Raw genomic sequence first — 6,000 nt, forward strand, 5'->3', positions numbered from 1 at the left:
TTTCAGCCCCAGGTGCGAGTGTGGAAGGAGCAAACGCTGGGTCATTCCGAGGGGTGCTTGTCGTCAGGGCCTCAGCCCGGATCTCCCTGAGAGGTGGCAGGCACCCCCCAGCTCAGCCAGGGCCGTGGTCCTCCTTGGGGGCGGCGGTGCTGGGCCAGGCCGGGGCAGCTGTCCCAGGCAGGCAGGACCTAGTGTGGCAGCTGACGTGAAGACTCGCCCACCAGGAGCGCTCTGATAACCTCCCTGGCATTTCCAGATGCATTCCACGTTCTCCCTCTTTCCCCACTGCTCCCAGCACGTGGCTCAGACCACGAGGCCACCGGCATCTTGCTCCATGCTGACCCGTCCGAGGGAGCTCGCTCTCCTCCGTCAGGGCCTGCACAGGCCTCGCCTTGGTCTTGGGATCCCCTGGTGCACTGCCGCCTGCATTTCACCCATTTTTCCCCAGAGATTGCACCTCGGGCGGGAGGCGTTCAGGCTCCCACCTCAAAGCCCGTGGCCGCCTAGTGAGGAGGCCTGAATGCACCGGAGAAATCGAGGCTCGGGGTGGCTGGCTGGAGGGACCGCAGCCCCACGCTCATTCCTGGTGAAAGCTTAGCCAATAGCAGCGCCATCGGGGCGTGGGGTGGCCTCTGGCTTCCCTCTCCTCTGCTCCTGTACAGCAGGTGAGAAAGGAATTGGTCCCCAAACTGCTTCCTCCCAGGTCAGCCTCTCTTCTGACAAGATCTAAGACAAGAGTCCACTTCAGCCACTTTTGCTGCCCATTTTGTTCCTGCGATGCCATCTTCTGGATTAAAGCCCCTGTGAGCTGCGTTTTCTTGGGCTGAAGCCCCACTGCAGGGCTTCTTCTGCTCCTGAGAGACCCACATTCGGTCAGTCCTGCAGAGGAATTCTCCTCGCGGGCTTGTCTGCACAGAAGAGGTCCCAGATGATTGGTGGATTCTTTAGAAAAAGAACAAGCCCATCATCATACGGAGGGAAACACAAATTCGGGGGAAAAAAACACAGACAGGAAGATACCAACACCAAAAAGTGTGGAGGTGAATGACCTCTGAGTACAAAAATTCTGTGTTTGGGAACTTAACCTAAGGGGCTGGCAGAAGTGTCTAATTAGGGGAAGGGGCTCCAGGCAGCCTGTGTGAAGCAGGTGATGGACACGACCAGTAACAGAAGGTCGTCTGGATGAGCCATGGGATGTTCCAGCACTGACTGCTGCGGTCGTGGAGCCTGATAGAGAGAAATGGTATGAGATGATATAAATCACATTTTAGTGGGACAGAAGCTGATGCCTCTGCAGATGGAGCCGCCAAAACAGTGGTTCTCAGCCCAGCTGCACACGTGGGTCAAACCGATGAGCCTTAAAAACGGCCTGGGCCAGACGCCTCCACAGACATCCTGATTCAGTCAGTTCCATGAGGCTCAGGCATGCTTCCTGGGGATTCTAACTGCAGCAGTGGATGGGATCCACAGCTTGAGAGGGGTCAGTGAGAATTCACTATGGCTGGTTTGAGGAGAAAGGGGTGTAGTGAGGGGTGCTGGTCACCATTCCTGACCATCGGGACCTTCTCAGTTTTCCAGGAATGACCCAAAGCCATGTGACTGACCTGGGCCACCAGGAAGGGCCACCAACCACAGCAGCCTTCTGCCTTCAAAACCCCTGTGAGCTCACAGGGTTGGCAGAGCCTATATCACAGCAAGGGCTACGCAGCCTCTGCAGGGCAGGAAAGCACACATGGTGAAACGAGCCAAAGTGCAGTGTCTACATGTTCATCTATTTTGACATCTCGGCATAAAAGATAGAGCGACACGTGGCACCAGGCCAAACGAAGACCCCAAGGACCTCAGGGTCTCAGCCCTGGCACCTGTGAATGTCATCTTATCAAGTAAAGTGTTTGCAGGCATGTTGAAATGAAGGATCCTGAGATGGGGACATTTTTCTGGATTATCCAGATGTCCCTAGAGGCCATCACAAGAGCCCTTATAAGAGAGGGACAGAAGGAGATTAGACACACAGAGAAGGCAGAGGACAATGTGACAATGGAAGCCGGGATTTAAAGATGCTGAGATACTGACTTTGAAGATGGAGGGAGGGGCCATGAGCCAAGGAATGTGGGTCCAGAAGGTGGGAGAGGCCAGGACAGATTCTCCCTTGGAGGCTCCAGAGGGACCCTGCTGATGCCAACACCCTGATTTCAGCGAAGTGAAACTGACTCGGACTTGTGGCCTCCAGAACCAGGAGAGAATGAATTTGGGTCGTCCTGAGCTACTTTTGTGGTGCATTGTTACAGAGGCCACAGGAAACTCATACACATGGCCCAAATGACAGATACAAACACACACACACAAACACACAGTCACAACAAGGTGGGAGCTGAAAGGGCCTGGACCCCACGCTCCTCCATATGTCCCAATCAGCCAGGATCCTCCCCTGGAATCCCCTGCTTCCTGACTCCTGGGTGGGTGGGGGAGGGAGTCACCCAAGTAGAGGCCACCCACAATTTTCTGAGTCGTCAGGGCACTTTTTTATAACCTCATACTTTCTTGTAGTTTTTTAAAAATTGGTTATTTATTTCTCAAAACATTTCAAAGTTAGTACCTTCTTTTATAAACACTCAAATGTACCTGAAGCATTGATTTAATATTTAGAGGTATTTCAATGTTATGGATACAGATACACAATCTTTTATGTGTGTTATAAACATTTTCTCCTAGGTTGGATTTTTTTTTTCTTTTTTTCATTTAACTCTGTCTCTGGTTGATTTTGTCACATTCAAGTTCTAGATGTGGCCCCATCTGTCAGGTTTCTGGATTCCTTATGTTCTGGAAAGGTCTTCCACAGCCCAAGGAAGTGAAAAATAGGATTTGTATTTTTTGTGGGACAAAAATAACCAGAAGTCTTAATATTTATTTTAGATTTTGACTCCATCTGGAATTTTGTGTGTATGTAAAATGAGGAAGACACCTTATTTTTTCCTCCCCCAAATAGATGTTTAATCAACAAACACAGTTCAGAAAATAGACTGATTTTCCCTATTGGTTTGCAATGCCACCTTTATCACAAGCTAAATTCATGTATGTCTGTTTTGTTTCATTTATCTTTTTGTCAATTCTTTTGCCAGTATTGAACTATTACCATTATTAAAGCTTTAAGGTTGATTTCCCATAAGATAGATAAATTTCCCTGAGTATTTTTTCTTTTACTTGTGTCAATTTTTTCTTGCTATCCACTCTTATTGGTTTTGCCTAGATTAACTTGAGAACCAACTTACCTTCTTAAAATACTCTCTTACGATTTTTATAAAAATTACACTAAATTTATAATACTCAGTCTTTCCTTCCAGGAAAGTATACTATCTCTCAATTATTCATATAAATTCTATGTCTTCAATAACCTTCTATAGTTTTTTTTAATAAAGAACTTGTCTGTTTATTGTTTAATTTATTCCTAGGTACTTATATGTTTTTGTTGCTGTTGTGATTGGAATCTTTCTTCCATTACATATTTACATTTTAAAATATTTTGAAAGGTTTCAAAATCCATGGACCCACCACTAGATTTAACAAATGTTAACATTTTCCTCCTTTTGCTTCAGATCCTGTTTTTTAAAACAATAAAGTGTACTGATACCTACAGTAATCAAGATAGTGTGGTACTGGAAAAAGAAAAGACCAGTTGATCAATGCAACAGAACAGTGACTAAAAATGGACCCAAAACATACAGTCAACGGTTTCTGTCAAAGGTCTCAGTGTGGCTGATCAGAGAAAGGAAGGCTCTCCAGTGAGTGGTGCTCCAAAAATCAGAGCTGCATCGTAGACCTAAAGGTAAAAGTGAAAACAACAAAAGTGCTAGAATAAACCACAGGAAAACAGGAGGAAATCTTTGCAGCCTTGGAAGCAAAGATTTCTCAGGACACAAAAAAGCACTAACCAAACACACAAAAAAAGATAAATGGAACTTCATAAAAATTAAACACTTCTGCTCATCGAAAACATCATCAAGAAAATAAATAGGCAAATCACAAACTGGTAGAAAATATTCACAGCACATATGGTTGACAAATGAGTTGTATCCAGAATATGTAAAGAATCCTGCAATTTAATAATAAAGAGACAAATATCCAACTTTTTTTTAATGGGCAAAGACTTGAACAGACACTTCACACACACACACACACACACACACACACACAGATATACAAGTGGTCAATAAACACATAAAAAAGTTCTTAACATTAGCCATCAAGGAACTATCAAGGAAAATAAGATGGCTAAAATTAAAAAAGACTGACAATACCAAATGTTGGCAAGACTGTGAGGCAAGTGGAACCTCTCACACCACTGATGGGAGTGGAAATTTTTACTGCAGTTTCTTGGGAAGTTAAATATATATATTTTTCTATGACTCAGCAGTTCCTCTTCAGTTTCAAGGGAAACTAAAAATATGTATCCCCCAAAAGCCTTGTACAAGAATGTTCAAGCATGGGCCTCCCTGGTGGCGCAAGTGGTTAAGAGTCCGCCTGCCGATGCAGGGGATACGGGTTCGTGCCCCGGTCTGGGAGGATCCCATATGCCGCGGAGCGGCTGGGCCCGTGAGCCATGGCCGCTGGGCCTGCGCATCCGGAGCCTGTGCTCCGCAACGGGAGAGGCCACAACAGTGAGAGGCCCACATACCGCAAAAAGAAAAAAAAAAAAAAAAGAATGTTCAAGCTTAATTGATAATAGTCAGAGACTAGAAACAACCCAGATGCCCATCAACGGGAGAATGGCAAGCAAACTGTGGCATAGCTGCAAGCTGGATCACTACTCAGCAGTGAAGAGAGACTGCTAGTATGTTAACTGCATGGGTGAAGCTCAGAAATATTGTGCTGGAAGAGTCCAGACACAGAAGAGTACAATTCCATTTATTGAGATTCTAGAGTTGGCAAAGGAACCCCTGATACTAGAAATCAGGTCTGAGATTGCTTCTGGGGTGGGGAATGGACTGGGAAGGGACACGTGAGAACCTTCTGGAGTGATGGAAAGGTGCCTGGCTTGCTGGGTATTTGTCAAAACTGATTAAGTGGCACACATCTGAGCATTTCACTATGCATAAATTACACCTCGATAAAGACTAAAGCCAAGAATATCTCACAGACGCAGTTGAAGCTTCTTATGGACCCTTCCCTAATCCTATTCTCCTTCCTCCCTCCCCAGAGAAACTCAGCTCCAAGGTCTTTAAAATTAAAATCGTGCCTCCAAAATTTTACTATATTTGTATGGATTCATAAACAATAAGTAAAAATGTCTTAGGTGGTCAAATGCACATGGTAAACACTGGCTGTTTGCCCCTTTTATCCAGGGTTATGTTTTGAGGGTTTAATCCATGCAACTGTACATAGATCTGGTCCATTCATCCTAACTGCTGTAGCACTTTTTACATGAGCACGTCACACTTTACTTATCCACTCTTCCCCTGGTGGACTTTCAGAGGGTTCTAATTTTGGGGTGTTGAACAATACTGTGATGACTGTCCTTGTGTGTGTCTCCTCTGGACTTGTGCCGGGGTAACATCCTGAGTGTAATCGCTCACCTTCCGAGCCCTAGTCCCTGAGCAGGGTGGGGGTGGGAGTTACTGGATGGCCGGCAGCCTGGCCACCTGGGGCTGTGCAGGGTGAGTGCTCATAGATCTGAAGGCCATGGGTGCTATGTCATTACTGTTGTAATCATGATTTTTGGTTGAGCACCTTTTCAAGTGTTTGCTGTGTCTGCTGGTTATTTGGGTTTCCTCCCTACGAGTCCTTCTTGCTATTGTGTTCTTTCACGTTTACTGCTGGAATTTTTTCTGGTTATTTTGCCATTTGGCCAGCTTACTAAATTCCTTGTTTGTTCTCTTAAATTTCCCAAGTAGGGAAAATATTTCATCTGAAAAGTGTAACTCTTTCTTCCTTTCCACACTTAGATCTAGCATTTGTTTTCTCTTGCCTTCATATGGAGCAGAAGCATCATAAAATACTGAACTT

This window comes from Mesoplodon densirostris, chromosome 8, assembly GCF_025265405.1.
Source record: "Mesoplodon densirostris isolate mMesDen1 chromosome 8, mMesDen1 primary haplotype, whole genome shotgun sequence".
Lineage (NCBI taxonomy): Eukaryota > Metazoa > Chordata > Mammalia > Artiodactyla > Ziphiidae > Mesoplodon > Mesoplodon densirostris.